Below are 17,212 nucleotides of genomic sequence, written 5' to 3'. Positions count from 1 at the left end.
GTCGCATACTGCGGATACACGAAGACGCTCCTGCAACGTTTTCAACAGCCACCACACAGTCCCGCTGGCTATGACGGCACAGACGAGCTGCAGAGCAGCGTAGGGAGCGGGAGGGAGGAGATCAGTGATTAACGTCGTGTGACAACGAGGCTATTATAGACGCAATAAAAGTTGGGATTAAGGAAGGATCGAGAAGGAAAGTGGTAGTGTCTTTTCTAAGGAACTATCCTGGAATTTGTTGGAAGCGATTTAGGGACATCACGGGAAACCAAATTCAGGATGGCCGGACGCAGGTTCTAACTGTCGTCCTGCCGAAAGGAAGTCCAGTGGGCTAATTGCTGCGCTACTGCCCTCGATAACAGCGCAAGGCATTGGCGTGAATTAATGGCGGTTACCTTCTACGAAGAGATTATTGGATTATTGGAAAGTTGGCGCGACAGATGTCTAAGTTGCAGCGGCGACTATGTAGTGAAGTAGCTGGAAGGTGTAGCTGAATGTTACATATCAAACATTTTTGATGTTCACTGTGGTTTCCATTTCGCGATCAATCGGAAGTCGAAAAAAAAATGGCCCTCGTAAATTGGCAATGAAAATGAGCTTCAATATTCGCCTCCAAGAAGTAGACTCACTGTGTTGAAAACTTGTGGTACGCTCTTTTCCGCATGTCAGGGCATGTAGCCGTATCTCACAATTTCTTTCGAATGGCGCTGTGATGGGGAATTGCCGGAGGGCTGCTCAGGTGCGGTTGTGGTTTTGGTAAGGAAGCAGGCTTGGGAAGTGCGATTCTTGGTGATTCTTACCTCCAACCAAGTGTTAACAGCCCGCCACATAAATAAAATAATCCTAAATCAAAGATACGGAGAGCGGCATCGAGAGTGTACCCAAAAAACTTGAAGGCAGTACAAAAAAAAATGCAATTATAAACCTGCCTCATAGGTATTACTGCATTTTTTAATGCTTCCTTTTATTTTAAGTTGCAGCCGCAACATTCTCTGAATGTAACCATGAACTCTGTTCTTACAGATTTTGTGCTTATTCATTTGAGCAGATACTGAATCTAGCAGTTGTAATTATGTCAAAGAGAATGTGGAGAATTAGAATCTGAATCACTAACTTAGCTTTAATACAAATACGGAGTTCGCATTCAGAAACACGTGGAAGTGATCACTGGATACCGAAGTTGGATACTGAGGAATTACATAGTTCTTAATATATATTTTAATACTTCTCATTCACCACTCTTCAGATAGGACGGACTGTTCACCTTTGACCTATTGATTAGTAAGTTGTCAGGCGAAAAGTTAGTATACCGATATTTTTCTTTTTGTAGATGTATAAGGATATGGCCTGTATTATTTATCGTTTTAGAAACAAAGGAGTTTCATCGTTGGCGACAAAGTATTCTTTTTTGATTTCGTTGCTACTTTGACATTTAATTACTTCCTAACGAAGACAATAGCTTTTAGAGAAACTCCGTTTTTTGTAGAGAATTGACGCGACATGTGCAATGAGAACAATATGTGTGCGTTTGCGTGTGTGTGTATGTGTGTCCATTTATCACTTTCACACGGCGTTTGAGCACACTGCTTGGTCCTTTCGTCCTCTGAGTTGGTGTGGGTGCATTGGCGCACTGATCTTGCTGTCTAGTCTGGTCCTTATACAGTAGTTATTAATTAAAGTATTTTAACATCCATAATCTGTCTTCAGTGACAGCTGCTGGCACGTTTCATTTGTGTCATCTCTCAGGCATGACTGTTTCCACGTTCTCCAGTTAACATACAACGCCTCTTCTTGCAACTGTTTGTTTCAAAAGTCTTTTCGTGTGCTGTCTATTCGTATCGACGAGATATTTATCTCCAAGTTCTTCTTGCAGGTCTGTAGTTCTTGTCCATTTGTGGCCTCCACTTCTGGCGCATGTTGTGTAGGGGTTGTACGTTTTTAATATTGAAGGCACAGGTTGTTCTCCATTATGTCACTCCATACACACTTATTGGATGTTTTGCAGCTCTGTGAAGCTTTTGCTTTGTGGCAGACTTCAGTTCCTTATTGGTAAAGAAAGTTTCAGTGCTCTGGTTACTTTTGCCGTATTTTTCTTCCGTTCTTCAATGGGTGTGGTATACGCAGGGCACTTATTTGGTACAGTTCCTAGATACTTGAAGTTGTTAGACTATGGTATCCTTTGGTTTCGGGTTTACAAGTTCTTCCTGACATTTGGCCTATGTTTTGTGAAGAGGACGTCTGGTGTCTAGTTGGATTCAGTTTGATCTTGTTTGTTATGTGCCGTTCATTTGTGCTGACGAGTTACCATTGCGTCGTTGTGATTATTTGTACAATGTTCCTTCTGTCGTTAGAACGCCGTGACGTCGGCGTAGAGGCTGGAACTAACGCGAGGACTGGTTGGCAGGTCGCTGACATGTACAGTGTACTAATAAGGAGATGGGGTATCACAGATCTCTGTGGTGCCTGCCGTCATGGTTTGAAGTTCTGACTTCTTGTCATCGATCTGTACAAAACTTTCATGTCCCGTTACAAATTATCGATGATTCTTATGTAGCAGTCAGAGATATGGGTTTGGTCACATAATTTTGCTACTAGATTCACTCTGCATGGTTTATTAAATGCTTCCTCCACATCTAAGAATACTCCTATCGGAAGTTGCTTCTGTACGAGTCGGTTTGAATGTAAGAAGCTCTGGTTTCAGAAAAAAAACCTGGTAATCAGGATAGTAATTTTATTTTGTTTGGGCGCTAGTTCCGGCATATATAGAAGTCACCTTCAGATCAAAATAAAATACGTTGATCAGAGTACAACTTCCAAACAACTGGCAAGCCGAAACTAGCAATCAGATAAAATGAAATTGAGATCTAGACTATCAAAATTATTTCTGCATCCGCAGCTTCAATTCAACGGATCGAGTATCTCCATTCTGACCACGTGAGACAGTAAGACAATTTGTTTATGTTCTGTGATCCGCAAGAGTTGGAGATGGCTTTTTTTTTCAATAGCACGCTTTCTAGTAATCTTCAAAGAGTGGGAAGAATGTTGACCAGTTGTTGTGTAATGCCAGGTCGTTTCTCTCTTGGATGTGGGGAAAATATTCAGTAACTAAACATTTTTATTATTCTTATCAGAAATGTGCTAGCCTTCCTTGGTAGATCCTTCACCACCGCGTTGGTTATGTGGGGCCGAGTTATTTTGAAGGTCAGACAAAAATTGAAACGTCCAGTTCATAATGAATTATTTATTTTTTATTCTGGTGACTGATTTCAGTCTACATGTCCATCTTGAGACCATAGGCTTGGACGACGCGAGGAGACGGTAAAAAGGTTGGTATAAGCTACCAGTTGGTAGTCACAGCAGATCCGTATAGCGGCTGTCACGTCATCTGAGCTTGTGCTCTCAAGATGGTCATGTAGACCGAAACCAGTTACCGGACTTGAAAAGAAATAATTTATTGCAGTCTGGAAGATTTTGATAAAACTGTAATTTAGGATCACTGTGGTTCCTAAATGACGTCAATAATTTTCTTCTCGTTGAAAGTGTATTTGTGAATTCTGCTCTCTTCTTCTACAGCGTCTCGGTCCTACTGTTACTTAATTAGTTACATGTTCCATAGATCATCTGAACGATTCTTAAGTCGAAATTATGTGGAACGAGTCACTCTACAGGAAACTTATCATGATTAGTGTTAATGAACACTTTTTTCCTACTGGCTACCAGTTTTAAGTACAAATTCGTCAATGGAATACAAGGAGTTGTGCAGGAGAAATTGTTCTAAAATAGCTTTAAAACTTGCTTAGCTACCAGTCAGACATTTTATGTTATTTTGTAAATGCTCAAAAAAATTTATTGCTACGTATTGAACTCTTCTCTGAGCCACAGACAGCTTTAATAATTGGTAATAAAGGTTATTTTTCCCTCTAGTGTTGTAGGTACAAGGTGACAATTGTTGAACTATATAAAATAAAATCGTCATAACTTCTGAACAGTTTGCTTTAGAAGATTCAAACTGCACGGTTGCTCGCGGGGCACGGTGGGAATTACACTCCTGGAAATTGAAATAAGAACACCGTGAATTCATTGTGCCAGGAAGGGGAAACTTTATTGACACATTCCTGGGGTCAGATACATCACATGATCACACTGACAGAACCACAGGCACATAGACACAGGCAACAGAGCATGCACAATGTCGGCACTAGTACAGTGTATATCCACCTTTCGCAGCAATGCAGGCTGCTATTCTCCCATGGAGACGATCGTAGAGATGCTGGATGTAGTCCTGTGGAACGGCTTGCCATGCCATTTCCACCTGGCGCCTCAGTTGGACCAGCGTTCGTGCTGGACGTGCAGACCGCGTGAGACGACGCTTCATCCAGTCCCAAACATACTCAATGGGGGACAGATCCGGAGATCTTGCTGGCCAGGGTAGTTGACTTACACCTTCTAGAGCACGTTGGGTGGCACGGGATACATGCGGACGTGCATTGTCCTGTTGGAACAGCAAGTTCCCTTGCCGGTCTAGGAATGGTAGAACGATGGGTTCGATGACGGTTTGGATGTACCGTGCACTATTCAGTGTCCCCTCGACGATCACCAGTGGTGTACGGCCAGTGTAGGAGATCGCTCCCCACACCATGATGCCGGGTGTTGGCCCTGTGTGCCTCAGTCGTATGCAGTCCTGATTGTGGCGCTCATCTGCACGGCGCCAAACACGCATACGACCATCATTGGCACCAAGGCAGAAGCTACTCTCATCGCTGAAGACGACACGTCTCCATTCGTCCCTCCATTCACGCCTGTCGCGACACCACTGGAGGCGGGCTGCACGATGTTGGGGCGTGAGCGGAAGACGGCCTAACGGTGTGCGGGACCGTAGCCCAGCTTCATGGAGACGGTTGTGAATGGTCCTCGCCGATACCCCAGGAGCAACAGTGTCCCTAATTTGCTGGGAAGTGGCGGTGCGATCCCCTACGGCACTGCGTAGGATCCTACGGTCTTGGCGTGCATCCGTGCGTCGCTGCGGTCCGGTCCCAGGTCGACGGGCACGTGCACCTTCCGCCGACCACTGGCGACAACATCGATGTACTGTGGAGACCTCACGCAGACCACTGGCGACAACATCGATGTACTGTGGAGACCTCACGCAGACCTGTCGCAGCATGCTACCAGTGTTAAAGACTGCGATGGAGCTCCGTATGGCACGGCAAACTGGCTGACACTGACGGCGGCGGTGCACAAATGCTGCGCAGCTAGCGCCATTCGACGGCCAACACCGCGGTTCCTGGTGTGTCCGCTGTGCCGTGCGTGTGATCATTGCTTGTATAGCCCTCTCGCAGTGTCTGGAGCAAGTATGGTGGGTCTGACACACCGGTGTCAATGTGTTCTTTTTTCCATTTCCAGGAGTGTAGTATACGCATGCATGGTCCGGTTTACCGACGAAGCTCACTTTCATTTGGGTGAAGTAGTCAATAAGCAAAATTGGCGCTTTTGGGGGGCTGAGAATCTGCTTTTACGATCGAGAAGTCTCTTCGCCCTCAATGGGTGACTGTGTGGTATTCCTTGATGGCACGTTGACTTCCGAATTGTACGAAAAGATTTTGGAAGATGATTTTATCCCCATTGCCAAAAGTAACCGTGATTTCCACAAGATTTGGTTCATGCAAGACAGAGCTCGACCCTGTCGAAGCAGGAGAGTGATGTCCTGGAGAAGCACTCTGAGCACCGCATTCATGCCTGGGGTATCCACAGGCCACCACATTCTACGCATCTGAACACATGAGACTCCTTTTTGTGGGCCTATATTAAAGACAAGGTGTACAGCAATAACCCCAAAACCATTACTGAGCTGAAAGTAGCCATTCAGAAGGTTATCGACAACATCGATGTTCGGACACTTCAGTGGGTCAGACATAATTTCGTTATTCGCATGCGCCACATCATCGGCAATCATGGCAGGCATATCGAACATGTTGTTGTTGTGGTCTTCAGTCCTGAGACTGGTTTGATGCAGCTCTCCATGCTACTCTATCCTGTGAAAGCCTCTTCATCTACCAGTAGCTACTGCAGCCTACACCCTCCTGAATCTGCTTAGTGTATTCAACTCTTGGTCTCCCTCTACGATTTTTACCCTCCACGCTGCCCTCCAGTGCTAAATTGGTGATCCCTTGATGCCTCAGAACATGTCCTACCAACCGATCCCTTCTTCTAATCAAGTTGTGCCACAAACTCCTCTTCTCCCCAATTCTATTCAATACCTCCTCATTAGTTATGTGATATACCCATCTAATCTTCAACATTCTTCTTAGCACCACATTTCGAAAGGTTCTATTCTCTTCTTTTCAAAACTATTTATCGTCCATGTGTCACTTCCATACATGGCTACACTCCATACAAACACTTTCAGAAATGACTTCCTGAGACTTAAATCTATACTCGATGTTAAAAAACTTCTCTTCTTCAGAAACGCTATCCTTGCCATTAACAGTCTACATTATATATCCTCTCTACTTCGACCATCATCAGTTATTTTGCTTCTCAAATAGCAAAACACCTTTACTACTTTAAGTGTCTCATTTCCTAATCTAATTCCCTCAGCATCACCCGACTTAGTTCGACTACATTTCATTATCCTCGTTTTGCTTTTGCTGATGTTCATCTTATACCCTCCTTTCAAGACACTGTCCATCCCGTTCAACTGCTCTTCCAAGTCCTTTGCTGTGTCTGACAGAATTACAACGTCATCGGCGAAACTCAAAGTTTTTATTTCTTCTTCATGGATTTTAATACCTACTCCGAACTTTTCTTTCGTTTCCTTTACTGCTTGCTCAATATACAGATTGTATAGCATCGGGGAGAGGCTACAACCCTGTCTCATTCCCTTCCCAACCACTGCTTGCCTTTCATGTCCCTCGACTCTTATAACTGCCATCTGCTTTCTGTACAAATTGTAAATAGCCTTTGCTCCCTGTATTTTATCCCTGCCACCTTCAGAATTTGAAAGAGAGTATTCAAGTCAACATTGTCAAAAGCTTTCTCTAAGTCTAGAAATGCTAGAAACGTAGGTTTGCCTTTCCTTAATCTTTCTTCTAAGATAAGTCATAGGGTCAGTATTGCCTCACGCGTTCCAACATTTCTACGGAATCCAAACTGATCTTCCCCGAGGTTGGCTTCTACCAGTTTTTCCATTCGTTTGTAAAGAATTCGCGTTAGTATTTTGCAGTTGTGAGTTATTAAACTGATAGTTGGGTAATTTTCACATCTGTCAACACCTGCTTTCTTTGGGATTGGAATTATTATATTCTTCTTGAAGTCTGCTCATACATCTTGCTCACCAGATGGTAGAGTTTTGTGAGGACTGGCTCTCCCAAGGCTGTCTGTAGTTCTAATGGAAAGTTTTTTACCCCCCTTGGCCTTGTTTCGACTTAGGTCTTTCAGTGCTCTGTCAAAATTGTCCTCAAGAACATCGCCCCTGTATAGACCCTCTTTACACTCCTTCCACCTTTCTGCTTTCCCTTCTTTGCTTAGAACTGGGTTTCCATCTGAGCTCTTGATATTCGTGCAAGTGGTTCTCTTTTCTCCATAGGTCTCTTTAATTTTCCTGTAGGCAGTGTCTATCTTACCCCTCATGAGATAAGCCTCTACATCCTTACATTTGTCCTCTAGCCATCCCTGCTTAGCCATTTTGCACTTCCTGTCGATCTCATTTTTGAGACGTTTGTATTCCTTTTTTCCTGCTTCACTTGCTGCATTTTTGTATTTTCTCCTTTCATCAGTTAAATTCAGTATCGCTTCTGTTATCCAAGGATTTCTACTAGCCCTCGTCTTTTTACCTACTTGATCCTCTGCTGCCTTCACTATTTAATTCCTCAAAGCTATCCATTCTTCTTCTACTGAATTTCTTTCTCTAATTCCTGTCAATTGTTCTCTTATGCTCTCCCTGAAACTCTGTACAACCTCTGGTTCTTTCAGTTTATCCAGGTTCCATCTCCTTAAATTCCCACCTTTTTGCAGTTTCTTCAGTTTTAATCTACAGTTCATAACCAATAGATTGTGGTCAGAGTCCACATCTGCCCCTGGAAATGTCTTACAATTTAAAATCTGGTTCTTAAAACTCTGTCTTACCATTTTATAATCTGTCTGAAACCTTTTAGTATCTCCAGGGTTCTTCCATGTATACAACCATCTTTCATGATTCTTGAACCAAGTGTTAGCTATGATTAAGTTATGCTCCGTGCAAAATTCTACCAGGCGGCTTCCTCTTTCATTTCTTAGCCCCAATCCATATTCACCTACTACGTTTTCTTTTCTTCCTTTTCCTACTGTCCAATTCCAGTCACTCATGACTATTAAATTTTCATCTCCCTTCACTACCTGAATAATTTCTTTTATCTCATCATACATGTCATCAACTTCATCATCTGCAGAGCTAGTTGGCAGATAAACATATCGAACATGTCACAACCTAAATCCGAATATCTGTAGCGACGTTTACACGTTGAAATACATGTGTGCACACCGTAGTATGTAACTAATTTACGTTATTTTAATGTAGTTCAATAATTGTCACCTCTGTATGTACTTCACTGTTCTTCTGAAACTGTGATGGATTATTTATGACGAATTTCACTAGGCAATATACGTGTATGTAACATGACGGTGCAGTTAAAATGTGTAGCTCTTTGAAGAGGTATCTACACAGTGTCCGTGGGAGCACCAGATATTATCCTCATTGCTCGCTTTGAAATAATCAATACGTTCTTTCTAAGTGATGTGCTACCCCAGAAAACTATTCCTTACGACATTATTGAGTGGAAATGTGCAAAATATGTTGAAGTGTAGTCAGTTTGCTCTTGTAGATAGTGCTTGTATGAGGTTCATTCAAGTGAAACCTGGCCTGTGCGTCTACCTTTGCCCTAGACGTAAGGCGGCACCACGTAACTGCGGGGATTGTGGCGCCATCTATTGGTAGAGAGACTGCCGTGTGCGAACCGTTTGATGTTGCATAGCGCCAGTGTGGTTTCACGCCGAAGAGAAGGTGATGACACAAGTTATCGTCCACTACCGAACATGCAGGCGAGCAGGCAGGAACAAAAAGGAGTGATTCAATTTTTGGGGCGGAAGGAGTTGGAGGCCGTGAAATGTATCGACGGCTGAAGACTGTGTACGGTGAGTACAGTCTGAGTCGTTCAAGTGTTGTGGAATGGCGCAAACGATTCGTTGAGGGGGGTGAGTGACTGGAAGACGATGTTCGTCGTGGGCAGGCTCATCGTGTCATCACACCGGAAGTGGTTGCAGAAGTGAATGTTTTAGTTTTGGATAACCGCAGAATCACCGTGGACGAGATCCATCGGTTACTGAGTATTTGCGACGGACGACGAAGTGTGTGACTGGGTTCAGGACTGGATCCAACAGCAGCCTTCTGGCTTCTTCAAGGCTGGAATCGACAGGATAGTGTCGCAGTGGGATAAATGTACGAACAGTTTTGGTTCCCTTTTTCGAGTCTATGTACTGTGTATAACTACATTTTTGAGTTAGTAAAATCGTTACTGTTACTTTACATTAGTGACCGTGTTTCATTTGAATGCTCCTTATAGTTTCGCTTGGTCCTGTGGGTCAGATATGAGCCCATTTGGGCAGTTTTGGCCCGCTGGCTCCCTGACGTATATTTCTGTTTTCCACTTTTCCCTTGCGTTAAGTAGATGGATGGACATTTTGTTCTCTCAAAGCTCCATCCCACGCTCTAATACTGTTTCGTGGAGTTTTCGAGATAGTTGATACATTTCTCGACGATTTTTCGGATTTTTGTTCCGTTGCCGTCTTCTTCTGGACAGGTTACCAATTATTTAACTCTGAATAACCTCTTAGAAGAATACCAGCCTGGTTTCTGGCAAAATCGCAGCGCAATGACTGCTCTTATAAAAGTGACTGACGAATTAAAACATGTCATGGACAAACAACAGGCTACTATTATGTGCTTCCTGGACTTCAGCAAAGCTTTCGACACTGTTGACTTTGACATTCTGACATGTCAAAATTTTTCTTCAAGCGCTATACAGTGGTTCCACTCATACCTTACATCCCGCCAGCAGTGTCTAATGGTAGGTACTAAAGGGTAGTAGTGGAAGGATGTTGTATCAGGGGTCCCACAAGGATCAGTATTGGGCCCATTACTTTTCTCATTATACGTTAGTGATTGTCAACTATTCTCTCCCATTGCAGATACCACCTATACGCTAATGACCTTCAGTTATATCTCAGTGCAAGTCCAGCAAACCTGCACATAGCCATCGATCATGTAAATGCTGACTTACTTGCTTTATCAGAATGGTCGCAGAAATTGTGGTGTCACCGCCAGACACCACACTTGCTAGGTGGTAGCTTAAATCGGCCGCGGTCCATTTAGTACATGTCGGACCCGCGTGTCGCCACTGTGTGTTCGCAGACCGAGCGCCACCACAAGGCAGGTCGCGAGATACGGAATAGCACTCGCCCCAGTTGTACGACGACTTTGCTAGCGACTACACTGACGAAGCCTTCTCTCATTTGCCAAGAGACAGTTAGAATAGCCTTCAGCTAAGTCCATGGCTACGACCTAGCAAGGCGCCATTAGCCTTACATAGTTTGATAATTATCGTATGAAATGTCTCATCAAGAATGATGTATACAACAAGAATTAAAAGATAAGTATTCGTGGAGCTGCATACTTTTCTTATTAGAATTCACTACTTATCCTGTTCCAGAATTCACGCCCGTCTGCGTTAGATAGCGTGCATTTCGGCCTCCTCTATCAGAAATTAGGTCTGAAACTAAACCTTTCCAAAACGCAAGCAATCGTAGACGCCCAAAAAAGACTTATTACAACACAGTACAGATTATCTCTTTCATGGTTAATTTTAAATGGCACCGAAATAACCTTTTCTCCTTCTGCAAAGAACTTGGGGATAATCCTGGACCACCACTTAGATTGGACTGAACACACTACTGCAGTCTGCAAGAAAGTTTCTGCACCCCTTCATTGTCTACAGAAATATAAAAAAGTATTTCCATTCGAGCTTAAGAAGAAGCTTGTAGAATCTCTAACACTCCCTATTCTCGACTATGGAGATGCTATTCTTCAAGGACTTTCGTATGGAAACTCTCGCAGGCTTGAACTGGCGATGAATGCTTGCGCTTGATATATTTGTGACGTTCGTTATTTCCGTCATATCACTCCTGCCTATGAGCAATTATCGTCGCTACGTGCTGATAAACGCAGGGACCATACTTTATGTTTACTCCATCGTCTTCTCAATCATCAGACTCCCTCTTACTTATCTTCAGCCATTAAATTACTATCTGAACAGCACAGCAGAAATGCTCGTTCTCAACAAAGTAAGATCCTCTCACACAACATGTTTTCTAAATCTTTTTACTGTATGTGGAATCCGACTTTGGAACAGTCTTCCTCAAAATATCAGGGAAATTAAATCACTTCCAGGATCAAAAAGCAGCTAATGGCTCACCTTTTCTCGTAATAGCCATCTCTCCCACATAAGGTCTGCAGCGTACACTCTTCAATCCCCCCTCCCCCTACAACTTTTCCCTTCTCCTCGCTTACAGAGTTATTTACTTAATTCAAGTCCTCTCCTAACAACCACTATTACTATCATTCCAATTTTCTTTTTCTTCATCCTTTCTTTTTCTGACAATACTAAACATGATTTAAGTTCTAGAATGAAATTTTCACTCTACAGCGGAGTGTGCGCTGATATGAAACTTCCTGGCAGATTAAAACGGTATGCCGGACCGAGATTCGAACTCGGGACCTTTGCCTTTCGCGGGCAAGTGCTCTACCAACTGAGCTACCCAAGCACGACTCACGCCCCGTCCTCACAACGAGGTACTGGCGTAATTAAAGCTGTGAGGACGGGGCGTGAGTGATGCTTGGGTAGCTCAGTTGGTAGAGCACTTGCCCGCGAAAGGCAAAGGTTCCGAGTTCGAGTCTCGATCCGGCACACCGTTTTAATCTGTCAGGAAGTTTCATGATTTAAGTTGTTCTAAACTAGCCCATATTATTTTTTACACAATTTGTTTTATTATTACTGTTATTATTCCCATTTATCCTTACTTTCATAACTGACAACTATTATTATTATTATTATTATCATTATTATTATGCTTATCATCGTCTCTAAGGTTGTTATCATTTTCATGACTGTTTTTGCAATATATCTGCATGTGTTGTTTCTGGTCAGATGTAAAAGAGAGCCTTAAGGCCCTAATGTGGCCAGGCTAAATAAGCAAATAAATAAATAAAATAATTAAATAAATATTTCCTCAATAAAGGGGCGAAAATTTTTAGTAAAATATAACTTCTCTCTATAAATTAGGCCTTCATAAAAAAGCACTATTCATCTAGTTCATTTCTATTAATGGCTTAATGTAAATTATGATTGAGATATATCGAAGTAAGGACCAAATAGAGTTAAATATCATGCCGAAATATTTGTTCTCTCCTCACATTGGTGTCCATTAGCTGTCAGCATAGAATCCTGCTATATCGAGCACCGTGGTTAAATTCTCGGTACTGCCAGGTATTTTTCCTTGGAGGCTACCCCCGTCGGACGTTGGAATCCTCCTTCGGGCATGAGAGTGTGTGTCGTCCTTAGCGTAAGTTAGTTTAAGTTAGATTAAGTAGTGTGTAAGCTTAGGGACCGATGAACTCAGCAGTTTTGTCCCATAAACCTTACCACATATTTCCAATATTCTTTTTCCTTGATGGAATGTTTGGGGTGGGGTCCATTGAGCTTTGTGATGCCATTTGAGGAGCTACTTTAGTAAGAATCAGCGGCCCCAAGGTGAAAAAAGCCGACAATGGCCAGAAGAACAGTGTTCTAACTCCACACTCGTCCAACCTGCATCCATATGAAGCCAGTCGGTCCCGATTGGCCCTTCTGATACCAGGACTATACAGCTTTTATTATTGTTTGTATTATTTCTCATCAGTGCTAACTTCCGCAAGTATGATACTTGCTGGGTACAGCTGCGGTCAGTAAAGCTACGGTTTCCTAGCTGCGGGAATTCCCCAAAACGTGCTGCGTAAAACGCGTGCGAGATCGCGCTCCCCACTCGCACAATACAAACATGCCAAACCGTTTTCCTGGGGTGCGGACAACGCAGCGCCGCTGCCGGCTCCACCTGCGGGAGACGTTTGCTAGCTTCGGGAGAAGTCTGTCCCGCACGTCACAGCGATCTGCTTCGTTGGGGGAGTGGTGGAAGTCGAGCTGTACAGCACTAAACTGCTTGGCGGCAGCTGTAGTGTTTGTTTCGGGTGCACAGGCAGCATCAGAGAAGCCAATTCTTCCGATCTAATTACTGAAATTTTCACTAGAAATATCGGCTGACAGATTCTCTGTCTCCGAGAATGAGCTGCTTGTCCAGTTGGTACACGAACAGCATGTTTTGTGGAACGTGGTTGACACCGAGCTAAAAAACCAAATGAAAAAGAAGTTAATTTGGGCAGAAATTGGAAGAAAAATGAATGAAACAAGTAAGAAGAAATGTCTTTTACTACATCCACTGTAATAAATTTGTAAATACGTTTGTACAAAGCCTATAGTTATAAAGAATTGGATGTTGCTGTTATTGTGATCAGTACCGTCAACGACGATTTAATTCAGCCCGTTGAAGCAACCAGTCAATCCGATCTTCACAATGAATCCTTCATCTTTGGAGTAACAGCCGACACCTACCAACGGTTTCATGTTGTCTTTATACAGTTCATTAATTTTTTTATGCGTCTGTGTTACAAGGCAGTGGCTACTGACATTCCTCCGCATCGTCGAGCAAATATTTTATTCCTAAAATGTTGACGTTCCTTCTTCTTCACGATGAAAGAACATTTGTCTGACCGCTTTGCACTTCTTCAGTGCTCTTCCCAATTAGATACAGTCTTCCTTCTCTTCCGTAACTTTCTGAATGACAGAATTAACGGCTTTTTAGATCGAGCTGTGTGCTGCATGTTTGGCCTTCGCTGCCTCTGGTACTACTGACTTGCCGCACTGTTCCGTGCCTGCTAAACTGTTCCTTGCAGTACGCTGGAACTCGCGTCACACCGATAAACCACACAATACTGCTCTCATCTAAGAGAAATTGTAGTACCCACCGACTTGCAACAAACTGTAAAAATAAATTCAAACCTTTCCGGAATTTTTTTTCGTTTTCGCTCCCCATAGAAAATGAAAGCGGAAAAAATTTGTCGCTTACTACATTTCGGATGTTAGTTTGGTAGAAGTTCCTCGTCGTACGTGAGATTTTATTTACTACTTCATTGTTACTAACTCCATTGGCGAGGAAGTTCGCAGACGGAACCGCATGTATTACTCAAGGTTGATATATAATCATTTTGTTGTACGACATCAAATTTAGGACGTATGGCGTGATAAGTATTGAATAGCACGAAAAATCAACTTTTCTTAAAAGTTTAGACATTTCTCTGTTTCAGCAGCAGATTTTCATTCAACTAAAAAAGTGTTAGAAAGCAGCCCTCTTATCATCTACCATGCTATAGTTACCAAGTTATGAAGAAAGCCACTTTCATTTGCTACGCTTCACGCAGTATCTTGTGACCAGCACCGGACAGCGGGAGATGTAAGTGTATCCCGCAGCGCACTGCGATAATTATCCCCAACTATGAAAAGGTAGCTTAATACTGCTAACTCGTGTGGCGCCAGTGTCTTGCTTGCCACCCAAAAATAAAAACTGCGCTAGAAAAGGTGGGGAGCACTATTTTTATCAGAACAATAAATAAATCCTCTGCAGCCGACAACTCGCATTTGACTGCAGAAGAGTTTCCTTAGAAAGCGGGCGATTTGAGCGGCCTGATCCCGACATTTCGGTGCCAGAGGCGGTACGTGTCTCGCCTCACAAGGGGCGGGGAGGGGTACCGCAGAGCGGAGGCGACGGCAGTTCTAAATGCGGGGGGGTGCCTCCGCAAATCTCTGCTAAAGTGGGCTGCTCAAAGCAAAACCACTCGAGCCTCCACATTTATTGAATTCCCTAATTACAAATTCATTTTTTCCATTAAAAGACAGGATTGCCGCCGCGGGCCGAAAGCGAAGTGGGAAAAAAAACGGAAAAGAGGGTCGGGGTAGAAAAACAGAAATGCCCGTGGAAAATTGAGGCGGACAATTTCCGCGGCGCGAGAAGAGGGTGCAAGTCTCGTGCGTGTTTTCCTTAACCTTTCCAAAAAGATTCCTCCCCCTCCGAGCCCTCTGTGATCCCCGAGTTGTGCCAGCCACCCTTTGAAGAAGAGAAATCCCTCCCCCGTAGTCCCTCTACTATTTTAAAAATAAATAAGTCAATTTCCACGAACCGTCCTCGGCTTCAAAAGAATGCCGCTGGCGATGATGGTAAAAAAGAAAAGGACGGGAGGAAAATAAAATAGAATAAAAATACTCGCGGATGGAGAGGGGAAGGGAGGGGGTGTGGGGGGAGAAAATAAATGAGATGTGTGCCGGCTGGCTGAATGGCGGTATTGGTGCGGTATTAAAGATGTCACGGCGCATTTCGGGGCCATTACTCAAGCGATTGTGCGGCGGCCGGCGCAGGCGTCGCGGCGCTCAGTCAGCCGTCACGACCGGCGCCGCCCCCGCCGCCCCCGCCGCCTTCGCCGCCCCCACCGGCAGATAACGTCCGCGCGTCACCATGCGTCAACGTCACCGCCACCGCCACGCCCGTCTGTCTGCGCGCTTTTTCTTCTCTCGCTCCCCTGCCTCCAACACTTGCTCTTCCGCTTTGGTAGCGTCTGCTTCTGAAGTAAGGTTAACGTCAAGTTCTATTCAAAGGAATCTCGTTGAAACGGTTGTAGGGACGTGCACAGTGCGCTCAGGCCACTCCCTGGGTGATCAAAACTTATAACAGCCTTAAATGGAATCTGTGTTTGTATTCTATGCCATAAATACTGAAAAAGTTCATAAATAAACAGAAACGTGTTTCTTGATGTTCACCAAGCAGATCGAATATTCTGTCGTATTTCGCTCGTGCATTTCTTATATTATTAATTGTTATTCTGATAGTTCGGCTGACAAGCTTCCAACCATTCGCAAGGTTAGACACTTGAGACTCGCTTTACGGAATACTGTGGACTAAACACACTTGTGTCAAAGATAACATTGTTGGTAAGAAATGCATCAGCCACAGATACAACTTTATGCGCATAAGAGTAATACAAATCAAGCGCTAAGTCAGCTAATCCACATAGCTAAGGACGTATGTGGCTCATTATTGTATTTCTACAAATATTTTAAGAATGAAGAAGGTTAAAGTAGATGTTACCTTCCGTCTACTGGCCACGACTTCAGCTCTTATGGGATATGTGAAGAATTATCTGCTTTTACGGAAGGCCAATATACATAGCAGCATTGATAAAATCATGTGTGGTAAAATTAATTTGAGTTTGTTCGTGAATTTCAAGCAAGTTATGAACGCCACACGCCGTTCACTGAAGAAGACGAAGACAACGATGAAGAAGAAGAAGCCAGGGTAGGCATGTTTAAAAAACTATCCTGATAGCGACGTATGCAGCTAAAATTGTTCTGATACATAAAGGACTGCTTGAAGCACCCAAGCTTCTGCCGATACACAAGACATCAGGTGGAATAATTCCTATTCTCACTCCTGCCTTCGCAAGCCTCTCAGCGATGGCTCCACTATTTGCTGGTGCTGTGGCTATTGCCGGAACGGTCATGAAAGTACAGAACTCCCAGGAGCAGCTAGAGGAAGCAAGAAGACACAACTGCATGATGGGAGTAGCAGCCATCGGAAAAGTACTATACCTGAAACCAAACAAGAAAGGTCTAGATCTCTTCATAAATAAGAAAAGCCCGATAATCATCCTACCAATAGACTGCTTAAAATATATATATATATATATTTGCTCAAGTTTTTTAGTAAAAAATTCAACATTACAAGATTCCGCGGTGTGTTTATGCGGGACATATTACCGAAAATTACGTGGAAATACAGATAATGCAGAATTGTTAATTTATATGTTGCTGGGGGACCTGGTGTATGTTAAGTACAAGACAAATAATGTCTACTGTTTTGACACATTTGGAGACCTGCAACTACCAGAGGAGTTACAACGATACTTCACAAACAGAAGACACACGTGTTCTACAAAAGATTTAAGCAATGGAGAGTGGAGTAATGCGCTGATTGTACTGGAGAG

At 43.4% G+C, this 17,212-nt stretch overlaps 1 non-coding gene across 1 annotated transcript; it reads right to left on the bottom strand.

The window, feature by feature from the left end:
• Positions 1-11,779: 11,779 nt before the first annotated feature.
• Trnas-cga (transfer RNA serine (anticodon CGA)) lies at positions 11,780-11,854 on the bottom strand. The gene has a single exon. It is a non-coding gene; the product is annotated as a tRNA-Ser (tRNA).
• Between the last annotated feature and the right edge of the window lie 5,358 nt (positions 11,855-17,212).

The sequence above is a fragment of the Schistocerca serialis genome, chromosome 5, assembly GCF_023864345.2.
Source record: "Schistocerca serialis cubense isolate TAMUIC-IGC-003099 chromosome 5, iqSchSeri2.2, whole genome shotgun sequence".
In the NCBI taxonomy this organism is placed as follows: Eukaryota; Metazoa; Arthropoda; class Insecta; order Orthoptera; family Acrididae; genus Schistocerca; species Schistocerca serialis.
The sequence above is the reverse complement of the archived record's forward strand: the minus strand, read 5'-3'. Positions and strand labels throughout refer to the sequence as shown.